General features: G+C 56.9%; 2 long non-coding RNA genes across 4 annotated transcripts in view; both read right to left on the reverse strand.

Moving 5' to 3' along the window:
- The window catches only part of LOC144375240 (uncharacterized), a 103,989-nt gene that overhangs the window by 66,659 nt on the left and 12,399 nt on the right, over positions 1 to 24,931 (reverse strand). The gene's annotated exons all lie outside the window — the stretch shown is intronic.
- Positions 4,356 to 13,992, reverse strand: LOC144375241 (uncharacterized). 2 transcript variants are annotated; one of them, XR_013434828.1, is made up of 2 exons: positions 8,337 to 13,992; positions 4,356 to 4,722 (listed from the first exon to the last, which is right to left on the reverse strand). It is a non-coding gene; the product is annotated as an uncharacterized LOC144375241 (long non-coding RNA). The 2 variants fall into 2 exon arrangements; XR_013434827.1 differs by having other exon boundaries at positions 4,356 to 4,910.

Consider the following 24,931-nt stretch of genomic DNA (forward strand, 5'->3'; position numbering starts at 1 on the left):
TGGCCCCATGACCTCTGAGCTCTTGCAGCCCTGGCCATGTCCGCATGCTGCCCTCTGCCTGCCCTGGCCTGGGTGCCAGAGCCTCATTTCTCTGTTGAAGCCCCTGCCAGGATAGGGCCTCTGCATCCTCTTCTGGATCTTGGCAGCTGGCCGGGGCGGGCACAGGCTGGGAGGTCACACCATATGGGCTCACTCATGGGCTCCTTCTGGGCCAGCACCTACGGGGCTGCTAGGGGGGTCTCCAGCCCACACCTGGCTCCAGTGGGTCATCATGCTTCCTCCTGGGCCTCCTTTCAGGGCCTCTGTGGTCTGAAGGAGGCAAGTAACCGGACCGCAGCTCCCCCCGCCCACCCCGTAGCAGGACTGGGTGGTGCCAAACACTGGTTTCTCAGTAGTCAGCAGAGATCAGAACCAACCACCTCCTTCCCCAGGTACCATGCTGCAGCTGGGGCTGCTGGCTGTACGGCAGCCCCTTGCGCTCCCTGAGGAAGGGCTTGGATTCTTCTCCAGTGGGACTGCTGGACATCTAGAAGCACAGAGGATACCTCAGCAGCAGGCATCCTGCTCTGAAGGCACACCATTCTCCACGTGCTCACCGGACCAGACTTAGTGGCCCCTCACATGGCGGTAAGAAGCACCATTGCTATGCCTTTCTCCTAGATCCTTCCTCCCTTTGCAACATGAGGGAGACTACCATTAACGCATCTGCTTGAAAGAAGAGGAACCCCAGGCCTACAGAGATTCCGACGGAGAGGAAGATGAGGTGGTCTACCCAGTCCCAGGGGAGTGTGCGGGCGCATGGGGATTCAGACATGGATGTCTGACCCAGGGCTACATGTCGCCCACACGCGTGCCCGGCGCCCTGGTCTCCCATGCTCAGAGCCCACACTGTGAGCACACCCTGCCCCTGGGACTGACTGATTCTCAAACCAGTCCTAGGAGCTGGCCAGTGAGGGTCATTAGTTCCCCTTACAAAAAGGGAAACTGAGGCCTGGTGACCTACCCAGGAGTTTATGCCCTGCTTAAGTCCCCACCATGACCCCATGGGTGGCCATTGCTAAAACCATTTTGCAGATGGGAAAATGAGGAATGAGGGTTCACAAGGGATGGCCTGGTGCCACACACTAGGGACAGAGCCTGGGCTTGTGCACTGATCAGCCTGCCTTTGGACCACGTTTCTCATGTGACCCAGGGTGGGACCCAGGGCCTGGCCTCGAGGACATGATGGACAGACATGGGGGTGGCCAGGAGACCTGGAGGCAGCTGCAGGTCCCTCCCTCTCCTCCAGCATCTGTATGGAAATGAGGCAGAGGTGCTCGGAGGACAGACGAGGCCATCTCCCCGCCTCCTGCAGGACTCCTCTCCCTTTCTGACAGCAGAGAGCCTTCACAGTGAGCTTGTGAGCAGGCCAGGGCCTCTGGGCCACACTAGACACTGGGCATGTGTGTGTGAGTGACGCCTGTGATGGTGCACACACGCCTGCCTGCTTGTTTAGGCACATGCATGAACTCCATGTGCACACGCACAAAAGGCTGTTGGCTGGAAGGCACCCATAGAAACAGGAGGAGGTGGGGGCTGCATGCTTGCCCCCCCCACAGGTACATGCCCACTGCACCCGACAGACACACCCATGCTCCCACACAGCAGTAAGCAGATGCCCAGCCCACAGATCCAGAAGCAGATGAACACAGACAGAGACTTCTCAGAGGCCATGAGCCCATAGAGCGCTGGCAGGCACATGTGTGTGTACCCGGCACACCTGTGTCCATCTGCTCTAGAGCAGCACACACCCGCATGCAGAGCTGACGCAGTCTATGGGCCACTCAGCAGGATGTGAACATCCTCTTGTGCTTGTGGATGGTTGACCTGTGCAGTCCACTCAGGCGTGGGCCCCTGGGCACTCGCATACACACGCACACAAGGAGTCCTGGTGGGGGCTGGGCCCAGGAGATGTGGAGGGAGGCAGGAGGCTGCTGGCCATCTGCAGATCCATATGAGGAGCCCTGCGCGGCCGCCATGCTGGTGTAGTCAGGCCTGTCCACAATGGCCCCATAAATCAGGAAGCAGCCTGCCGCAAGCGTTTAAATCACCATTCCTGAGACGCGGCACTTAGGAGAAGCTGCCGTCACCAGGCCCTGGCCCACCATCTGCGTGGTGGGGAGGAAGGATATTGGTATTTGGCATTCCTTCTGCCCAGGGCACCTCCCACCCTGACCCCCTGCCAGACCCTCATCTTGCTAGCTCACTAAGTTCTTCTTCTCCCCTGTTCTAACCTCCTTCTTCCACACTCATCTGAGACCCCTGAGTATAGTCCCCTCCCCCAGAAACCAGTGTGCAGGACCCTAGGGAATGGACTGTCTGTTTCTGGACAGGAATACTGTGGTTCCTCACTGGACTCAGTCACTGAGCTCCAGTGCGAGGAAGTCACCTCCCTGCACCTGGCCTTGTCTACGCTGTCTGTTAAGTGGGGATGGGAACAGGGCCTCCTGGGGCTCTTGTCCTGGGGATTTGCAGTCCAGGAAAAAGACCCTCTGTGATGCTGGTTAATTATGACTATTAATAATACAACCATCTGGGTCTCACGGAGGAGTGGGGAGATTAAAACTGGGCGCTGGGCCCCAGCAGCAGAATCAACGGGTCTCTGGGCCAAAGGGTGTCAGCACTAGCCCGAGGGCAGGGGTGATTCCTGGAGGGGAGAGCTGTTTACACTGAGCACACAGATGTGGGGAGGAGAACCCAGCGGGCAGCTGGACAGACAGACAGTGGGGAGCTGGCTCCTCGAAGGAGGAACAGTTGACAGGACTCTCTGTGCCTGACCCCGGGATAAGCCAACCTGGCCTCCCTCTGCTCCCCAGCTCACCTCCACCCCATCCAGTGCAGCCCAGAGCCTCAGCGGCCAGGGGTGGCATGGCGTAGTCCTCTGCCCAGAGGAGCTGTGCGTGATGCAATGTGTCGGGGCCGAGGCAGCCCCTGTGATGATCTGGGACTACACCATGTGGCATCTCTGCCTGGTGTCCTCTCTGTCCCCCCAGAGAAGCCCTGCTCTAACCAGCCTCCTGACTGCCTCTCCCTTCCCCCATGGGGCCTGGTACCTCTGCCCTCGCCTGCCCATGGAGCGCTCCTTCTCTTTCTCTGAGTGCACACCCCTGCCCTTCTACACTGGGAACTGCTCCTGACCACCCTCACCTGGTACAGCCCACCCAATGAAGAGAGAAGACCCCCTTCCTGACCCAGGCACTGTGAGCCTCAGCATCCCTACTATGGACTCACGTGGTATTTATGCCCGTTTATTAATGAAGACGCAGAGACACAGAGAGATTAAAAGTGGCCAGAAGTCACGTGACCATTTGGCTTCTGAAGTCTCATCCACGAGGCTACAAAAACTCCAAGTGAATGAATAAGTAAACTCATAAGTGAGATTTAAATACCAGAATGCGTAACATGTTTTGAGTTATCTTTGTGAATGGAAGGTGAAGTGGCCAGGAGACGGGTGCCCATGGGTTCAGCCCAGGTATCTGCATTAATTCGCTGTGTGACCTCAAATAAGTCACTTGCCAACCCTGGGCCTCTAGATCCTCATCTGTAAGATGGGGGCAAGTTGGGCTGCCCATCCACTAGCCAGACAAGAAGGCGGTGGTTGAGTGGTCACCCTGACCATGAAGAAAGTGCTCTGTGCTGATGGCTATTCAGAGGGCAGACAGGATGTCCACCCAGAGCAAGACAAGAAATGAAGGATCAGGCAGCAGGACCGTCTTAGAAAATCTGGGGGCACTCGGCTACCCAAAGAGGCTGAGGGTGAGGGAGCAGTAGGTGTGCACAGAGCCCGAGGATCTCCCCCACCCCCTGCTAATGGTTGTCCTGTGGCCTCTTCCCCTGGCTGCTCCGTCACGCTCTTAAGTCCTGGTCGCCTACGCTGTGTCCAGCCCTGGGTCAGCTGTACTGGGGAGGGCGTGTGGGAGGCACATGGGCTTTCTGAGCTTCAGGGCTATGTGCCATCCCTCTGGGGCCCACGATGCAGTGGGCATCCCCATGATGCACGGGGAACCTGCCATGAGGTTTGAGAACCTCAGAGCAGAGAGGGCTGCATGGTGGGCGCTGGCTGGGCTGCAGAGCCTCCTGGGATCTGGGCCACCTCCCCCCCCCCCAGGAGACACTTTCCCTCAGCCTGGACCCAACACAGGGATTTCTGCAGCTCCTCTGTGTGGGACACAGTCACCCCCTCCCCGTCCCCTGTGCGGAGGATGGAAACCACATGCAGGACAGTCTGCAGGGTTTGGCTTCCTTGGTTTCGTCAATTTCCTCCCGCCCTGCAGATTGCCAGGAGCTCAGTATTTTTCTTGAAATCGACTCACAACTTTTGCTGAAATACATTTATTTAAAAAAAAAAAAAAAACTTTCTGGAGTTACCTTCAGTACAAAATTAACAGATACAGGTTCAACATAAAAGCAAATGCAGGGAGGATGAACACACACCATTGGGCCGTTACCCGCCTGCCAGGGGCTCTGGTCCCCCGACCAGCTCGGCCCTGTGTTGAAAGGGATGTTGGCGAAGGTCTGCATCCCAGGAGGCTGTCCTGGACACAGGCAGAGGCATGAGGGGCCTGGGGACAGAGGGGGTTTCAGTCCTGATCAACATGTGTCAACCACGGACAGTCACCTCTCTGTACCTCCCAGGCAGGCTCAGGGACGCGTACCGGCTCCAGGGGGCGGCAGGTGACAGCTCTGTGGGAGACAGGTGACAGAGGCTCACAGAAGCTGGCCCACTGGCCCCCGGTCACACAGCGGTGAGTGGCTGGGCCAGGCTGACGACGGGGGCCTTCTGACTGAACACAAGGTCTGGTGCTCTCTGTTGGCGCTGCCGTGTCTGTGTCACACGGAGTCACTTGGAGCAGAGTCACCCTGACCTGCGGCTGGCGGGGTAACAGTTTTTTACACCTGAGGTTAACAACTGTGATTTAAGAGGTTATTTGTCTTAATTTTCAGAAATCAGCTTCTCGGGGAAGAGATAACTAACACATCAGGCACGGGAAGCTCATCTTTTAGAAAATATTTATAGCATTTCAAGACAGTTTGGTGGCAATTGGATCCAGCATCTGCTATTTTCCTCACTTTCCACCACAGCTCTAAAACCCATGGCAGTTCACACACACACACACACACACACACACACACACACACACACCACAACAACACAACAGCAACCACATCAGTGCTGATAGGAAGTGGGAGCCTGTCGTTTCTTTGAGAAATAAGACATGGTGCTGGCAGGACTTCAGAGCTCAGCAGTGCCTCTGGTTAACACCCCAACATGCCCCTGCGAGCAATACCTACGGCCCATGCTCAGAGCCACAGCCAGTGGGCCAGTCCCCAAGGCCATGGTGAGGTTCACGGCCTCCAAGTTAGGTTTGGAAGGGTTCCCAGGCCCGGGACTGTGGCTCCCACAGGAAGCCCCGACAGCGGCAGAACTCTCCCCTAAGATTTGGATTCCAGCTGCAAAGTGGAGACGGACAGGGAGAGAAGGGGCCACCAGAAATCGAAGGCATTCTACGGCCAGGCGCTGGGCTGGCTGCGCAGCACGTGTATTTACCCCTGATCTGCAGATGGCACAAGTAAGACTTGGTCAAGTCAAGGAAATTTCCAGAGGGCACAAGGGCTTGGCCATCCCACTTCACTCTGTTGATGGTCCTTGACGTGTCTTCTATGCCACATTCACCTGTTCCCAGGGCCCTGCAAGGCACCTCTGTAGCTCACACTAAAATCCACGACCATCTCAATGCCAAAGTTCCATAACCAAAATGCAGTGTATTATATGGGAACCCCGAAGACCTTCCATTCTATCCTGGGGCCTTAGATAAAAATCCCAAGGCCCTGAGAAGGGTGAAGACATATTCAGGGTCACAATGCACTGGTAGGTACCAAATACAGAAAACTAAGTCTGCTGTGAAAATCCCAAAATGTGTCGCAACTCCCTCTGGCCTTCAACCCGAGTCCATGCACACGAGGGACAGCTAGTACTTCACCATAAGAGGTCAACCCTGCTGAGAACGAGGCTGGGGAGTGACACCCAGGGCTCATGTCCAGCTGACAGCAGACACTGCTCCAGGCTCTGTGGCCAAGCCTTTGACCCCTCTGCACCAAGGCTGCAGCCCTGCTCCCCCACCAGGACTGCCTCCACACCAGGGCACACAAGGCCCTCATCCGTGGTGAACTGGGACAAACCCCAGGCCAGGCCCTGAGGGAGCACCGCCCACACGGCCTGGGGGCAGGCTGGCAGAGTGCCTGGGGAGCAGGGCTGTGCCAGCCCGGGGACCTGGTGCAAGCCATGCGGCCACTCCCCTGGACTCCCCTCCCTGTTCTGGTGCAGGTGAACATCTGTATGTGCAGGATGCCATCCCCCCTCGCCTGCCCTCCCCTGAATCCTGTTCTCCTCCGCCCTCCACTGCTCCCATCAACTGCCCTTTGCCCCCAGCAACCCAGGTGTCAGACCCCAAAATCAAGGCCTCAGTCACCTCCAGGCACATCTCCCTGTGTGCTGGCTGGCGCACTTCTCACCCCGCCCCATCCCCGTGGACCGCCCCCTGTGCGTCTGGCCCCACCCACTTCGCAAGGTACCGCCTTCTTTCCCTTGGCTCCTGGCCCCCTCCAATGGTTTCTCTGCTGTCCTCAGATGCCAGGAGTGTTCCAGCCCCGGGGCCTTCAAACTTGCTATCCTCTCACCACCTCCTGCCCTCGCATTGGGTGTCTCCAAGGGTTCTTGCTGGTGGTCCCTGGCTAATATACACGTGCCATCTGTGATTTCCTATATGGTGCATCCTGCAAGCTGATTATTGCTTATATATGCACTTATTCTGCTCCACCGTGCTCCCACCCCTGTCCTTCCCAATGACGTTAACCTGGGAGGATTGGCATATCCTCCGGCTGGCTTCCTGCTTCACATCCAGTGGCCAGAACAGCGGCTGCTACAAAATTAGCGCTCAGTGTGGCCGCAGGAACCAGGGGGCACACGCCCTTGATCTCCTCAGCGCCCCGCCCACCTCCCCCCAGCAGGTTGGAAAGGAGTCCGCTTCACCCACCAGGGGCTCTGGGACATCCAGAGGTGTGCACGTGCTTGGAGCACACCATGGGGGCAGTGGTGCTGACCTCCCGCCCCCTGGGCCTGAGTTCCTTCCCAGGACTGCCCAGGCCTGGGCTCCAGCCAGGCCAGGAGGGCACAAGGAGCAGAGAAGGAGCCGAGAAAAAAATCAGGAAACTTTGGCTCTAGCTTTTCGCCTGCAACTCGAAATGTCGCCTCACAGAAAACCACATCCTGTCCCTATGAGCTGGCCGCAGCCTCAGCTCCGGGCTCTGGGCACTCTTGATGAGATGCCCCCAGCCCCACCCGGGGCCCAGTTCCTTTTCTGAGTGGGTTCTGGAACTCACTGAGCCTGCCCTGAGGCTGGCGGGGGGAGGGGGAGGGGCAGGGGGCAAAGCCAGCCTCCTCTCCTGGGAGGGGCAGGACCCGGGGCTGAGCCAAATTCGGGTCACGCTGCTGCACCCACAGCCCTCGCAGGGCTAAAAATAACTGTGTTTACACACTTCCAGAGCTGGGATTTCTGCCTCTGTCAGAGGGGTTCAGGGACTTTACTACAGTCCTCGCATCCCCCTGTGCCTCTTCGGTTTGGGCAGGGGGTGACCTGGTCCAATGCACACAAGGAGCAGGACTTTCACAGTCTGCTTTTAGGAGGAGATAAATTAAGGAAAACTGAACAAGCTCTTGATTCTGTGTAGGCAGAGGGTTTTGTTTGTTTGTTTGTTTGTATTTTTTGTTGTTGTTGTTGGGAGACAGGCCCTCCAATGGCAGGAGGTGTGGACAAGGTGGCCAGGTTCCCCACCACACAGGAGCCCAGCCAGCTTGACCCAAGGCCTCAGTTGCTGTAGTGGCACCAGGAGGCTGGACGTCAGGTGGAAGTCCAACTTGCAGTGTGACCTGAGGCAGGCCACTTTCCCTCCCTGGTCTGAATCGTCCAGGTCTGCTGGTAATTGACAGCTGCTCCTCCCACCACCTTCTCAGTGGGAAGGGTGAGAGCGCATCTCAGTGTGTGCATTTAGGGCTGGGGGCTCTGTGAGAAAGGGTGCCAACCCCTGGGTGTCCGTGGCTGTCTTTGTGCCAGATGACAGGGCACACCTGCCAGGGCAGCTGTCAACAGGCCACCCGCCTTCCTCCCCCGTCTCTGGCCTGGTTCACCCAGATGGACTTTAACACCGGAGGGGCAGGTGCCAGTCGCCTGCTTAGAGCGGACCCTCCCTCTGGGCAAACAGGCCCTCCCCTGACACCGAGGCTCCCACGAATGCCTCACCATTAAGAGACGCGGGCTGTCCGAGAGTTGGCACCTGGCTGGTCACCCTCCTGGGGCTGGAAGTGGCCAGCAAGCCCTGACCTTCCCACACCAAACATGCCCTGGGTGAGGACCTCAGCAGCCCAGGATGTCAGGCCCCTGGTCTCTCCTCTCTGACCGGGGAGGTCTGGATGACTGGCTGCCCCTAGGCAGGAGCAAAGTCCACCCCACTGGCCTGGCTTCCGGAGCCGCACCCCTCTGCCAACACCCCTCTGGCAGTCCGAGCCTCTGGCAGCGCTGTTCCCATGTCTCCCATGGCCGTCCCTCACCACCCGGCCTGGGAACCCCCTCAGTGTCCACCTCTCCAGCAGAGTGCGCTCCGCAGTCTGCCTGCACTGTGCACCCCCTCTCCACCAGACAGTCAGTGGCTCCCTAGGGCCAAGCCTCGCCCTCCTCACCCCGCCACACAGGGCTGCATAGGAAGGCACAGGCAAATGTGTGCCTGATTACCTTCAAGGGCAGAGCTCGGTCCTCCTCTCTCCTTGCCCCTTCCAGATTTTACAATCTACAGCCGGCTCCATTCTTTCATTTTTTTGGTACCAGGGATTGAACCCATGGGTGATTAACCACTGAGCCACACCCACAGCCCTTTTGTAGACAGGGTCTCGTTGTGCTGCTAAGTGCCTCACTAATCTGCTGAGGCTGGCTTTGAACTCGTGGTCCTCCTGCCTCAGCCTCCTGAATTGCTGGGATTACAGGTGTGAGCCACTGTGCCCTGCAACTGGCTCCATCCTTCTTCTTCAGAGCCTCCTGTCCTCTTGGGAGCCCTGAAGGTCCAGCCTCCGTGATCCTCCTCAGATCTGAGGCTCTCAGCCACGCTTCTGAGTGCACTGCCAGTATCTGCATGGTCAGCAAGCGCCAGGAGTCCTGTACGCAGAAGACCCATGGCCAAGGGCACTTCCACAGCCCTTGAACTCACTCCCTTGGGACATCACATCACCCAGTTTCCCTACCAACCACCAGCCACCCACCCCAGCCATGAATCACTTGCAGCACTGCTCTGGCCCCTTCTCCTGTGCCCAGCCAGCCAGTGGTGGCCTCGTGTCCTCTCCCCTGGACAAGAACAAGTAGCCACTGTGCTGATCACGCTCCATTTTACACCCACTGACAGAGCTCCTTGCTGACTGTGCTTGAAGGGAACAGGTAATCAGAGCCCTCGGGGTGCACTCGGGCCTGGGGGGAGCTCCTGGCTCCCCTCCTCAGCAGGCTTGATGCCTCCCCTGCCCTCTTTCGGATGAGTCCTGACTCATCCTTTGGGATACAACCCAAAGGTCACCTCCTCTGGGAAGCCCCCCATGAATGTCCTTCCACTGCAGGCTGACCTAAGCCTGTCCCCTGGAGGCTCTCCTTGGCAGGGCTCCTGTCTCCACCCAGCAGGCCCTCGTGCTGGAGGAAGTGGCTGGCCTGTTCCCTAGTGAGGCTCTGAGTTCCTGGGTTAGGCCAGGAAGATCACCCAGGGCCTGGCATGAGACTGCCACTCAACAGCAGCGTAGTCCTGAGCACCAGGGGGCCCAACCCAGCCCAAACCGTGGGCACAAGGGTCCCCGCTCTGGAGACACGCAGAGGGGCTAAGATGTGAGGCGGCCCACATGGGGTCGGACCACAACAGCACGGTGCTCCAGCCACCTCCGTGACCAGCCCCACCAGGAGCAAAAAGGGGGGCTAAGTGGCTCCTCCCTGTGCAGCCGCAGCCACTCTGCCTCTAGCTCCCCTGCACCTCCCCCCCACCCCCCGCACTCTCATGGCCAAGGCTTCTCGGGAGCCGAGGGGACACTTCCTCCAAGCTTAGGCCAGGGGGACTTATGGCCCCCCATCAGGTCACCTGGGAATTTCAGGACCAGGAAAAGTCAGGGTCTCAAGCTCAGCAGCAGGAAGGAGGCCCCCAGGGGCCACGAAGGTCCAAGGAAGCACAGAGGGAGCCTGGGTGGCCCTGACCCAGAACCGCCTCCTGCTGTCAGAGCAGAGCGGCAGAGCACCCGGGTCTTTTCCTCACCTCATCGAATATCCTTCCTCTTTCCTGAGGCCCCAGGGGGCCTGCAAGCCGCCCTTCTTGACTGGTAAACACAGATGCAGAACCAGCCCCAGGAAGGCCAGGGAGCCTTGGGCGGCAGGAGCACCTCCAAGTTAGCCTGGGGGGAACCGGGAGCCTCCCAGTCCAGAGGAGCCAGGGGTCCCTGTGCCCAGCCAGGTCCTCCCTACAGCCCCGTGCTCCTCTCCTTCCGGCTCCCAGTGACCAGGGCTGCAGAGTGGGTGTCAGGGCAGCTCCTGACAGGGTGCAGCCAAGAACCCCCAAACTCTAGCTCCTTTGGAATTTGCCAGCAATGTGGCCTGCATTTACCTCATCTGCCACTCACTGTCACCCTTCTTCAGCCAAATTCTAGAACCCCATGCCGATCCCTTAAGGGCCTCTCAGAGCTTCTCCAGTCACCACACAACTACCAACAAAGACCGAGCTCACTCCTTGTCCACCCACGCCCAGGTCATTTACATCCTTGCCGATGACAGTGACCCCACAGGCCAGTTTACTAAAGTCCCCACGCCTCTTTCTTCACACAGGCACCCAAGGCCCACAGTGACCCCAGCCCCAACAGCACCCTAGAGAGCCTGGCTCCCACCCCAGCTCTGCGTCTGACCAACTATGTGAGTTTGGATGTCATGTGGACAGTCATTCATTTATGCTCATAAGAGCCCTCAAGGTGGCTGGTCCTTCACGTCCTACACCCATTTAAGAGATGGGCAAACGGAGGCATGGATCAGTTGAGTAGCTGGCCCTAGGGTGCCCAGCTGGTGAGCACAGGGGCTGGGAGGCAGGCCAGCAGGCTGGCTCCAGGGCCTGTGCACTCTGCTAAGCTGTGCCCAAGCCTTCTGCCTTCTCTCCAGATCCACTGGGATCCAGCCTGGCCAAACTCTTCCCTCCTTCATAAACTTTAGGGTTCACCCAGGATTCCACGCCTGGGCCCAGCTAGTAGGTCCTCCCCTAGTCTGCCAAATACATTTCGACACAAGTTCCAACAAGCCATCCATTTCCCTCTTGACCCTTAGACAGGAACGACCAGATGACCATCTCCACAGCCCTATGGCCTAGGCTTCCATCAGGATACCTGGGGGCCCAAGGGCATGGACTCACTCAGCGCCTTGCAGATTGACTGAAAGAGCCAAGGGATCAGGTCCTGCCTGTGCACACTGGCCTGAGAAGCCTCTGGTAACGAGGCCCCGTGGAAGGTTCCAAGTGGGGGCTGAGGCCCACTCCAGTGGCTCCCCTTCCTCACACCATCTGGGGTGGGCAGTTAGCATCTGAGCAGCCCCACAGAGAGGTGCCATGAGGACCACATATGTAGTGAGCACAAAAGCCCAAAGTGACAGAAATTGATAAAAACTTCACCGCGCCGCTGACACCCCATATATCAAAGGCCCCAAATCTCATTCTCTGCTTGCCTCCAATTTCTATCAGAGCTTGCCAGCTGCACATTTATTGAGAAGTTTGTGATCTGACAGGCACTGTATTACCAACATTAATGATGCATCAGTCCTAGAACGACTGGGGAAACAGTCCAATTGATTTCATTATCATCTGGAGTTCTTCACATTTCATTCCAGGCAGCTCACTACCAGGGTCTGAGCAAGGATCCGAGGAAATAAATGAAGGGTGCAGGGCCAGGATGACCCCGGGCCAAAGGCCCTGCACTTATCTGGAGACCCTTGGCCATGGCCCTTGCACCCCTTGGCCTCCCTCTCCGTTTTCCTCCACCCTCCGTGATCCCAGGAGCCACTCAACTAGCAGGTGGTGTTAAGAGTCGGAGCCAGGATTCCCATTCATGCCGCAAAGATGGAGGTGGCTGGCGGGAGGCAGAAACAGGCCATGATGTCACCATCACGTGCCCTTTGGCTGGGGCAGGGAATTGGCCACATGTGAAACCCACCAGCAGCTCTGGGCCATGTCCACATCTGACCCACACTCACCGCAGCCCTGCTGGCTCTCCCGGGACAAGTGGAACTTAAGAGTATGTGCAGTGCCACCTCATCCCCACCTGCTGTGTCCCTTGCCTGCTGTCCCCCAGACACTGAGGCTTCCTTTCTGCTTCTCAGCCCATGCCCAGGCTGTTCCTGCTACCCGCGGGCTGTCTCCTGCACCCTGCTTGTTTCTCTCTGAGAACTTCTGCTTTGTAAAGGTGTCACTGGCTTGACTTGTTGACTCATATTCTCCCTTTGGCTCCCCACAGCCAGGGATCCTCTCTATTCTGGTCACCATCTGGACCCTAGAACTTAGCAGGGTGTGGGCCTCCATGGCCCAGGTCTGAGAGTAGACAGGACTGGAGAAGTCAGTTGCTACAGATCCCCAAAGGCAGCATTTGGGGTCAGGAAGTGCTGGAGAAAGCAGCCAATTGTTTCAAAGCAGAGTGACCTCCTCCACGCCTGACCCCCACTTCTAGAAGTTCTGTGAAGTCCTTTGCTTTCCAGCTTTGGACCCATCCCCCACATGCTCAGCTTCTTTCAGGAACATCTGAGGCTTCAGGGCTGGTAGAAACGGAGGTCTGAAGTCGAGGCCAGGAGCCAGGTTCAAATCCTGGCCCCGCCACTTGGGCAAAGCATATAACTGAGCTCAGGTGTGCCCAGTTTCCTCCTCTGCAAAATGGGCTTTACATGCTGTGGCCCCAGTCATCTCTCAAGACCTTGGGGTTCTGCAACAGAGCAGATGAATCCCTAAATCATCATGACCAGGACACACCCTAGTCACCTCTGGGTGCTGCCTGCCAGTGTTCCGCACTACGTTGAGATTCAGAGACCCTGGAAATGCTTGGACTCAGCTCTGAGGGAGGCTCATTGTGCCCCAGTGGTGCAGGGGCCTGGGGACATCTCTGGGTGAACAGGTACCAGGTGCCTTTCTCATGGTGGCACTGGTGAGGTCATTCTAGGTGGCAGGCTAGGTGCAGAGAGAAGGTAGGTGGAACCAGGAGTCTGCATTCAGAGCAGCCAGATAAGAAGACTAAACCCGCTTATTGAACCGGAGACAGCAGTGGACACCAGGAAATCCAGGAAGCCAGCGAGAGCCGCCAAGTCAGGGTCGGCTCTGAGTGAGGGTCCCCGTCAGGAAGCACACAGAGCAAAGAAATGGTCCCTGCAGGGGCAGGCTTCTAACTCCTGGCATTATAGTTATTATTGTTATTTAGTGCCATCTGGAATTAAATCAGAATATGTGATTTAATAGATAGTGTTCTGACTTGAAAATAGGTTTTTTCCCTGAAATAAATATTACTGACATAATTTATTCATGAGCATTCACCATGGGGCTGGCTCTATGCTGAGCACTAACCACATATTATTATATTTCATTGTCCTAACAACCCCGATTGTCCCTACTTTGCATCCATGAAAACTGAGGTGGAGAGGGGACCTCCAATGCCTGACGTCCCACGTCTGAGGTCCCATGGATGGAAAACTCGGGACATGACATCCAGGCTGGTCCCAGAGCTGGAGCTCCTGCACCCTGTGGGGAGGGAGCAGCCCCTGGGCCCGAGGGTCCTAAGCCTCTGACTAGCTTCCAGCCCCATCACTTCCTGAGGGGGACAGTGAGGCCCAGGGAGGCCTTGGGCGTGTGTGGGATCACCCACCCTGCTGGCTCGGTAGACCTACCTGATGCACTTACTGTTGACTTCAACTCACTTCCTTCTCTGAATGACCTGGGAAGTGAGTGGTACCCATGAGATGGCCCAGGATTTAAGTCTCAAGAAAAAGAACCTCCTGGTGGTGGTGGTGGCTGCTCCTGGCGGCGGCCCCAAGATCTGAACGCAGGCCCCAGCTCTGGAGGCTGGTAACCACTGGGCAACTGGCTCCAGACTCCTGGGACCTGGCTTGAGTGGTCCCTGGGGGTTGTGAGGCGAGCAGAGGCTGCCCAGTTCCAGCACTCGCAGCCCCACATTGTCCCCATGACAGCGCTGGCGCGCTCTGCACCTGGCGCCCCATGCCAGCCGGCAGCCTGGATAAACAGGCCCGGCTGCAGCCGGACTCACCCGGCTTGCTTGTGCCCAGGGATACCAGGTCTGAGGACGGGTTCCTTGGCATTTCCAGTGGCCTTCTCTTACTCAAGCAGGCCTTTCTGTCCAAAGGGCAGCTGTGACGTGCAGAACAGGGCTGTGGTATCAATATGAGCCCAGCATTGTACGGCTGGGGACAGACAATGCCCTCAGCCGACTGTTTATTTATAAATCCAGCCAGCGCTCGCTGTGACCGTGCATTGAGCTTCTCTCCCCAAATGCAAATTGACTTCTTCCTGTAAGTCAAACTGGCTTGGTCAAGCTGATAAAAATCATCCCAAACAGGCACTTTTATCTCTCCAATATAGAAAGTGAGCTGCACCCACACCTCCTAGAAAGAGAAAGATGTCTTTCCACTCCTTCAGGGATGGGCCCAGAGGCCTGGGAGCAGCTGAGGGCAGTGGGGGAAAAAAAAAAAGGCTCTGAACCCCAAGGCCTGTGTTCAAATCCTGCCATCCACACGGCGTAGCTCTGCAGCCTTAATCTTAGTGTACCACACACTTTATGCCTGTGGATAAAAAGGGGATCTGCATAGTCCCTCCCCGTTACGGTCCACTGGAGAATTAAATGAGATAATGTGCAAAAATGGCTTGGACGGTGCAGAGACCCTAAGAAGTGGAGGCAGTGGAGGTGAGGAATAATAAAATAACTGTCATGATTAACTGAAGTCTGGACCTGCCACCTGGGTGGCTTCAGCACGATCCCTTCTGACTTTGAGCCTCAGTTTCCTCCACTCTTCAGTAACTGCCCTGCTAGGTAGCTCAGCCCCTCAACTACCTGCATCATAATAAAACAGCTTTGGGGGTGCTATTTCCGGTACTGCCTCCCCACTCTGTCAAAGGCTTCTTTTATCAGAAAAACAAACTCTGCTCTTTGCAAAAACCCCAAACTGCCCCTTACGGGAAAACCAGATACCTGACCACCCCTCTGCAGCGGGCATCCCCACCAAGCTCCATTTAAAGGCACATAGCTTGTGCAAGGCTTGCTGGGGGGTGACAGGGGTCTGATAAGGGCACATTACCGACTAGACGAATCAAGGGGCCTCTGGGAGTGTGCAGGAAGTGTTAAACGAACACAAAATGGCCCTAGAAGTCACCAGAGACTGAGAGGCACACCGCAACCTCTTGGCTGAGGTCCCAAGGCTTCGAACTGGCCTCGCAGCACTGTCGTGGCAACGGTGCTTGCCAGGTGATTAGAGCCCTGCCCACAGAGGGATGCCCTTAACGGCCGCCCAGGCCTGATGTCCAAGCGCACCAGCGCATACTCACCACGAGCCATGGGTGGCAGGAGTCATCAGGACAAGTGGCTCAGGGAGGACAGAGCCCGGGCCTACAAGAGGGTGACTGGCCCAAGGTCTCGTGGCTTGATAACCAAACCTAGAGGCCTGGACCGCCTCCCATCGGGAGAACCCAGGGAGGCCAGAGGCCACACACGGGCCATGCCAGCGTGGCCACAGATTTTCCAGCATGGAACGAAGCCTGGCAGTTAGCCCATGAAGGACTTCCCTCTGTGCTTCACTGATTCCTCCTGGGGACAGGCGGGAGGGCCGGGCAGGACTGTAGATTCTTCCACCTTGAGGATAGAGGCTCAGGCCTAGTACTCAGAGGAGCTGCCAGCTGAACCTGCACCAGACCAGACCTTCAGGACCCCCAGCCTCTGCCACCTGCTCTGCTTCAGCATGGAGGGGCGTGGTGCAGGAAAGCCCCGCCCCCACCCCCCCACACACACCTAGGGACTAGGCTCACCTGTGTAATTAACAGGGCTCCATCTCCAACCCCCACGGCTCCCTGCCGCCAGACTAATCTCCTAAACACTGCTCTGCCCCTGCCCTCCCTGCATTCACCTCCCCCTGCTTCACCTGTAGAAAGTGTCCCTTCCAATCCTGACATTCCCTTGGGATCCCCGCCATCCCCAAAGCTTAGCCACGGTTACTCCCTGGAGTGCCCAGGCACTGGCTGCCCACACGCTGCCACCGCTGCCCCCTCCTGTACTGTGTTCATGCCCTTCACCTCCCAGACGGGCCTTTCCTCCCCGTCCTCCTTGTCTTGTTCTAGCCAAAGCCTCTCCATTTTCAACACTGCCCTAAATGCCCCCTCCTCCAGGCAGTCCTCAAGATCTTCGCCTAGAACTTCTGCCAAGTAGTCAAGGCTTAATTTCCGAACTACACTGTGAAACTCCTTAAGATCAGAGCCTCAGCATTTTTTTTCGTCCTTTTTCCATTTAAGAAATATTGTTTTAGCCTGTGCTCAGGGGACACAAGAGACGGGGCTCTGGCCTTCTCAAATCTAGAAACTGCAAATAAGCAGACAGTTGCTATGCGCAAGGCCGGACTATGGCCACAGAAGTAGAGAGGGTTACGGGGGGGGGTGAAGAGCCCCAGGTGGCTTCTCCATCAGGAGCCTTCCCTGCACAGGTCCCTGCCTGCAGAGGTGCTCCAGGGGGCCAGTCCCCTCTTGGACTGAACTGCAGCGAGTGACTACAGAGCAGGGTTCGGGACAAAGGAGGCCGGGTGGCAGGGGTGAAGCAGCTGGGTGCGTGCTGGCCCCCAAGGCCAGGGTGCAACAGGCAGACAGGAAGGAGGCAGCACCAGACCCCCAGCAACAAGCAGGAAGCCCTGGGCCTGGGCAAGATGACGCGTCCCCCACGTAAAGGCAGCCAGATAAAAGCTGGGCGTCTGCCCCGGGCACCGACATCCCTGGTTCCTCAAAGCGGGCTCCCCACGCGCCTGGGTTCCCGCATGGTGTCGGCAAGTGGGTGGGCACCTTTTTGTTTTCTGTTTTTCTGAGCAGGCCTCTCCAGATGGACCAGCCATTGGAAATGCCCGGCTGCACACCGCTGGCGCCTGGCCTAGCAGCCCGGCCTCGCCGCGCTCCCAACGTCTCAGCCAATGGCTCCATTGTTCCTGCCTCTCAAAGCCTTCTCTGGAGCAGGGCACAGACTTCTGGAGAAATAAATAAATGGGATCCTACATGCCAGTGTGGCGCCTCCTCTCTCACCCCCACCTCCAGCTCTGTTACCCAGTTCATGTCCCGGGCCCACTGCAGCCCCCTGGGCCCGTACCGGAAAGGGGACAGAAGAGCTTTCTGCTGATCCAAGCACTTCTCCCCTTCCAGATTGGAGCTCCCTGGCCGGGGTGGGGGGCAAGTCTGGAGCAATCTTGCCACAGGCAAGGGCCCCCCAGGGCTGCCCTGGTGATGAGGATGATCCCTGCAGCTCCATTGTGCCACCCCATGTCACTTTCTGCAGATTCCCCACCCCCACTCAGGGCATCTGAAAAAGTGGAGCATGGAAGGCAAGGGACCTCTGTGCCCCTCCCTGCCTCCTCTGGCTGGGTCCCCCCCTCTGTAAAGTAGGGCAGCAAAACTCAATAACGGGGCACCCAGTCCCCAGTCCCCACTTGCATTCTGACTTGATCACGCTGGAAGAGCCTGCAGCAGGGATGTGCCTAGAGCAAACTCATGCTCCAAAGGCAGGTGGGAGGAAGAGGAAGGTAGGATGGGGGTGAGGTGGGCTGTCCAGGCTGCAGAAGCCTTCAGAGCTGGTAAAAGCCTTAATCCTGCATAATGATTTACAAAGTGACAAGTAAAATAGATTTACTGTGACAGCTTGAAAGGAGAACCACAGAAATAAAATTACACTCTGCTCATCCTGTTCTCTGCAACCTGTCTCCTCCCTTCCCCAAACCAGGAGTTCCTACAGACACACACACACACACGGGCAAAAAGAGAGCAGGTGGCCTGAGGTGGGGGCTGGGGGGAGTGGGAGAGGGACAAAGCAAGAGCAGGTCTGCCTCTGTCCTGGGAGGGCAACTGTCCCTGGTGTAGCCAGCGAGGCCTGTCATGCCCATGTAAGTGATGGCTCAGCAGGGAGACCTCCAGGCCAGGGAGACCCCCTGTACAGAGCCCATGAACAGTTCCAACTGCAGGAGCACACGGCACACAGCACCTCCTGTGCCCTGTGGTCCCAGCATCCCCAGTTTCTCCAGTCTAATCTGCCATAGCAATCCTAGGACTCCTCTGGGTCCTCAGGGCCCCCCAGGAGAGGGTCTGTGCTTGCCCTGGAGGGAGGCTGGGACTCCAATAGCATTGACCAAAACCAAATGAGAAGAGGACAGAGAAGTCCAAAAAATACCAGCAGGGACAAGGAAAATAAGCCAGGTTAATGGGTAGCACCCCGCTTTCTTTGTCAGTGTCAGTGTCCCTAAATCTGTTTACACAAGTACCAAGGGCTAATGAAGTGGGGCCCGCTCAGCACCAGCTGGGTGGGGACTGAAGGAGCCAATCATGCAGATGTTCCAGTCGTGGATCGTGGAGAGGCTCCCTTCTGTGGCAATGAACTCTGCCAGCTGCCCCGAAGCTGCCACCCACCTCCCCCAGCACACCACAGGCCCAGGCACCTGCTGGAGGCTGCCCTGTCAGAGGGCAGGGGCAGGCAACTGTGCCCATAAACTCATTCATTTGGACCAACAGACACGGACCATGTAGACAGAGAACGGGGCCAGGTTTCTCTGCGAAGTCAAGGGACCTGGAGCAACTTCACTCCTCTGAGCTTCGGTTTCCTCTTCTGAAAACTGGGGCTCCTACCACCCACTTCAGAGGGTTGCTGTGACCGTGTCAGGATCCTGAAGTTCGATGCTGGGTGCACTATGGGCGTTCCCAAGGATGGGAGCTTTGCCTCTGGCAAATGTGACTGAAATGTGTTTGCAGTGGGGACAGCTAACTGGAATCTCTGGTCTCAGACCTGTCTTAGCCCACGCACCTGCTCACGACCCACTCACCTCCCGGGGACTCAGTTTGCTGCCAGCATTGCATCAGAGAAAAGACGGCCAGAGACACTTAGGACCGTAGTCAGAGGCTGACTGAGAATCCTCCAACCTCCTGCAGCCTCTGCTCTGCTTCTGGCAAGGGCTGGAGGAGCTGCGTCCTGGGCAAGGTTTGTGGAGGCTCCCATGTGTTCCTCCCTGTCACCCTCTCGCTGACACCTGGCAACTCCCTGCTCAGTAAAATGCTGTCCTGCACCTTTAACTGACGACAGAGCACGGACGTGCCTAGGCAGGCCTGAACACCCATGTTTACCCAACAGAAGGGTGGCCCTCCCTCCCTCCGCCCTCCCCCAGCACCGTGGCAAGCTGGAGCCCATTTGCCTGCAGACTCGCCTGGTGCGTAGGTTGCGCGTACGATCCCTTGGCCCTGCCCAGAGTCTTGCCCAAGAGGCCCTGCGGCCTGACCCGAGCTGCTGTTCTGAGCCAATTCTCCCAGGAAGCCGAGCCTGGGCGGGCAGCACCACGGGCACACTGACTCACTGTGGTGCTCAGAGCCCGGCTGCGTTGCCGGGCCCAGGAGGTGCCCTGAGAGCCCAGCCTGGCCCTCTGGTTTTAACTGGTGAGGGGAAGGCAAAGAGGGGCCCAGGGGTCAGACCAGGCCCAGCTGTGAGCCTGGTGTTATTGAACTCTTTCTCAAGCAAAGTGTGCAAGCCATTTCCAAGTCACACTTCTGGAGTGTAAATACATCCATGTGTGTTCCAAGCCACACAGCCTACCAGCTCGGTGTCAGGGAGAGCCGCCATTCATTATTCACCCATGCAGGGAGCATTTCGGAATGTCTGCTAGATGCCAAATGAGGTGCTGGGTGCTGGGGAGTTGGGGCCTGCCTGTGGCTGGGGTACCCTGCCATCCTGCCAGGCCAGGGCTGGAACAGTGCCAGGAAAGAGTGCCTGTGGGACAAGGGCAAGGGGATGCCAATCCACTCGACCCAGCTGGTGCACAGGGTGAGCTGAGGCTGGAGCAGGCTGAGCAGGATGCCCAGGAGCTCGCCAGGCAGAGCGCGGAGGGGAGGGGGAACAGAGAGCACAAAACAACACACAGGAGGGTCCAGCTGGGGCCACAGGTGCCAGGCGGAGGGCAGTGGGAGCCACAGAGGAGCTTGCAGCAGATCGGAGGAGGTAACAGGAGCAGAGGTGTCTTTTATTTGGAAGAAGGACAGGAAAGGAAAAGCTGGAGGGAGACCAGGGGGTGAGGGGGAGGACGGCTGCACAGTGGGTGGAGAGGAGGGGTGGCCTTGGAAACATGCAGAAGGTGGAGTTCAGAGCTGTTTCCTGACTCCGTCCTCCCACAGGCCATGCTCTGGTTAGGGCACTGGGGACAGAGTCCCAGTGCCATGGTCAGCAGTCCCGTGGAGGAGTCAAGGTGACTTCCAAGTTTCAGCCCGAGCAGTGAGGCAATGTCAGCGCTACTCTTTGTCCTTATAGTGGCTCTGAGAATTGGAACCAGAAGACTGATCTATGCCTAAATGGCAGGCAAGAACAAGGTGGGTGTTGGGCCCTTCCTCAAAATGAGCCCTTCCTCAAAATGTTGTACCACCATCTGCCAGAAAATTACAATCTGTGGGAAGTACAGTGGGAGGGCCACACCCAAGTTGTGCTGTGAGCGATATCCACACGCGGCCATCCTAGGAGAGCAACGGCCACTAAGCAAGCAGTAAGGAGGCTGGAGGCTGGGGGCTCAGGCAGCAGAAAAGACAGACAAAAGTCTAATCCACAAAGAGGTCAAAACACTTAACAAAGCAAAGAACAACCAAAGAAGTCTATTTACTAAGCCCTCCCTGTCTTTCGGCATAAGAAATCTAATAAAATGAGAAGTGTCATTACTTACTATATGGGATCCAAAAGAGGAAAGAAAAAAAAAAAAAAGTTCAGACAAGGCAAATAAAGAAATACAAAAACTCAAGCCAGAAAGCACTGGTTGTGATAGACGGGGATTGGCCAAAGGTATAGAAAACCAGTCTCGGTCATGGAGCTTCCCAAAAAAAGATGATTAAAAAAAAAAAAAAATCCTGTATGCTAGCAAAACTCTAGCAAGTGCACATAACTGAGAGAAGCTCCTCTGCAGAGAAAATTGGGCTCTCTGGCCAACAGAACTCTCTGGGTAGCTGAGGGCTTTCATTCAATCATTCAATAATGCATCGAGCCACATCTCGGGCCTCTCTGCTCCGGTACTGTCTGGGGAGGCAGGAATGAGACACGGCTAGCACTTCCCAGGGAGAGAGGCCAGTGGGGGAGGAGGTGAGGCTGGCAGGGCCCAGAGGGGCACACCTGAGAGGCCCTGGGAGGAAGCCATCTCCAGCCTGAGCGCTGCTTGGGCAGGAAGGGTAGGTCATTCCTTCCTTCCCTGTGCTCACGGCCAGATGCCGACCTCGGTGATGGCAAGCCCTGGTTTAACAAAAGCGAGAGCTTTTCAAGAAGAGGTGAGATGCACACCATGAAACCTCGTGCGTGCGTCTGGTGTCAGAGTCTCACCTACCCAGGAGGCAAAATACTCTTCCAGACAAAGTCCCACCTGCCAGAGGGGGCCTCAGTGCACCACGGGCAGAGAGGACCAGGATCTGACCCAGTCAGGAGTGGACTGGTGGCAGAGGTGGGAAAGGTGTCTCCTGACCCTCACAGAGCCCCTTCCAGGTCCCAGTGCTGCCAAAGGGGTTTCATTCAGCCCAAGACTAGACGCACAGCAGCAGCCAGAGGCAGGGACGGTCCTTCAGGATGGATGCTCTGGTCACTGGCCGGGGGGGAGCACGGGTCAGAAAGAGAGGGACAGGCCATTGCACACAAAAAAGGAGTCTCGTTGGTTTTTCAATCACTTTTAATTATGGTGGTGCTGGTAAGGGGCTTTACCACCAACCGAGGCACAGTCCCAGCCCAGGATTGTCCTACTTCAGAGTTCAGGGTTAAGTTTCCCAAAGCAGAGACTTCCAGGGACATGCAACCTGTACTGCCTGCTGCTGGAGGTCCTAGCGAGTGTTTATCGGGCTCCAGAGAGACAGGCTGCCTGCCTCAGCCTCCCTCCTGGTAGCCAGGCACCTTCAACCCATTTCACAGATGAGCAAGCAGGCCCAGAGAGCCGCACAGGGCCACTCCTCCCAGGTCTGGTGGGAAAGGCCCACCCCCTTCTGAGCAATGAAGTAGACAGAGGAGACAGGACGGCACTGCCCACTCACTCAGCCCTACCATTGTGGGTAGGGCACAGCTCTGGAGCTACCCCAGGGTCTGCCAGGTCGGGGTCTACCTTATACAGCAGCAAAAACACAGAGCGGGCCGGGCCCAGCAGAGACAAGGGCCACCCATACCAATACTGGCTCAGGCCACCGGCAAGGTGAGGGAAGGTGAGCTGGGGCCTTCGCAGGTTCAGACCAGAGTCGGCCGGGCTGATCTCCCCCACCTGCCCACCCCCCCTGCTCCACCCACCAGCACCCTGGCAGGCCAATCGGGATTCCCTCTGTGTGCCCCTGCAAGTCATAAAAACCCCATGTGAGTTACCAGTGTCCGGCCAGGCCACTGGAACTCAGTTCTGGAGGCACATGATTCAGGCAGGTATCTCACTGGGAAGAGGGATGGACAAGAGGAGGAAACTGATGCCTGCCAGGTGACAGCCTGTCTGCGGTCATGTGGGAAGACGGCAGCCACAGGGATTTGGAACGTGAGGGCAGAGGGCCCAGTCACACCAACGTCCCCATCTTGCTTGTTCTGTTCCGTTTTTTCCTTCTTTTGTGGAGCTGGGGATCAAACCCAGGGCCTCCCACATGCTAGGCAAGTGTTCTTCCACTGAGCCATGCCCCCGCCCTCAAAGTCTCCATCTTATTGATGGGTAAACTGAGGCTCAGGAATGGGAACAGGCCCGCTGAAGGTGACTCTGAATTGATAAGAACCACGGCTCGGTCATCCTGGCTTGATCCTGTGGAACCAAGATAGTGCTGCCTTCTTTGACCCCAACCTCAAGTTCAGGAAGTTGCAACACTTCCGTGTTTCCATAGTAACCAGCTTCTGCTCCAGGAATACACTGAAATGTTTTTGTTCCCTCCTCTGTGCCGGCCCTGGGCCAGGCTGTGAGGACACACAGCGGACAGAGCGGACAGAGCGGGTGTGAGGGGAGGCACAGGCCCAGTCTCTGCCTAGGAGGATCCCAGGCAATGGGAGGGAGAGAAGGGGGAGTAATTTTGGTGGAGACAAATCCCCAGGGCCTGAGAGCTTCAGGGGAGGGAGTTGAGAGGAGGCAGCGTTTGAGCTGGGTGCATAGGAATGAGTAGGAGTTTACCAGGTTGAGTTGTGGGGGCTTGAGGAATTGGCATGTGCAAAGGCCCAGGGCTTGAAGGTGACTTTCATATTAGAAAACCATAGTACACAGAGCAGAGGATATGAAAGCAGAGGTGGAGAAGGGAAGAAAAGTAGCTGGAGAGGAGAAGGGAGACCAAATGCAGTGTCTAAATTCCAGGTATAGACCTCAGTACCAGGAACGCTTCTCCATGCCTGTTGTGCCAATGGTTATATGGGCAGCTTGTGACAGAGTAGCCGGAGCACAAGAGGTAAGCAGCATAAAAGGACTCAGACCCCCAGGACTCAGAGGCCAGAGGGTTCTCCAGCCTCAGCACCCTCAGTTGGCTCAGTCCCAATGGGCTTCGGGGCTCAGGCTCAGTCAATCTTCAAAACACATCCAGGATCTGACTTCTCTCATCATTCCCCAATGACCCCTCTGGTCCAAGGTACCAGCCTCCTTTTGGGTTTCACTAAAAGTCACCCGGCAAGGCTGGGGTGTAGCTAAGTGGTAGAGCCCTTGCCTAGCCTATGCGAGGCCCCCCAGGTTTGATCCCCAACACACACACACACACACACAAAAAAAAAAAAAAAAAAAAAAAGCTGCTCAATTATCATACTTGTCCCCTGCAGTTTACCCTCAGTTCACTGGCCAGAAGGATCTTCTTGGAGGGCACATCAGATAGTCTCAGTCCTTGACTGATTATCTGCTTCCTTCCACGGCACTGGTTTCCCGCCCTTCCTAGAACATGCAGGCACGGGTGCCTGTGCAGGGCCTCTGCGCAGGCCGTCCCTCTGCCTGCAGAGCTTCTCTCCCAAATGCTCACAAGGTTCACTCCCCACCTCTCTGGAGGGTCTGCTCAAATATACCTCTTCATGGAAGCCTTCCCTGACTACCCCATGGAAAGAGGCTCACACCCCACCCGTCTTCTTCTGTCACCTTAGCTTGCCTTATTTTTCCACCAAGTACTTATCAAAACTCAGGACATCATTAAGCTGTTGACTTATTGACTGACTGTTCCCTCTACTCGAATGTAAGCAGGGCTTCAGTCAAGTTCAATTCTGTCCCCACGGCCTGCAACAGCACCTGGTACTTAGCAGGTGCTCAACAAACAGGATGAACGAGTAAGTAAACCCATCTTTCCTGGGAGCCGGGCAATGGTCGACACAGAAGGTTTCCAGGCAGTGCTGTCCCCAGGGTCAGAGCACTGGGGGGCCTGAGACCATCCAGGAAACCTTGTTCTGGCGTGAGGGTTCACTAGCAGGAAACGTGAACTGCTCTCCCTGTGCCCGTGCACCCCAGACCTCAAAGGGGAGCAGGGCCTGGCTTGAGGACTGGGGAGTCCTGAGAGCAGCAGAGCGGTGGCTGCTCAGCCCAGGGTTCCTCATTTCTGTGAGCACTTGGCCTGACAGGCCACACACATCCTCAGGGGGCAGAAGGTGGAA

Source organism: Ictidomys tridecemlineatus, chromosome 1 (assembly GCF_052094955.1).
Source record: "Ictidomys tridecemlineatus isolate mIctTri1 chromosome 1, mIctTri1.hap1, whole genome shotgun sequence".
Classification (NCBI taxonomy): domain Eukaryota; kingdom Metazoa; phylum Chordata; class Mammalia; order Rodentia; family Sciuridae; genus Ictidomys; species Ictidomys tridecemlineatus.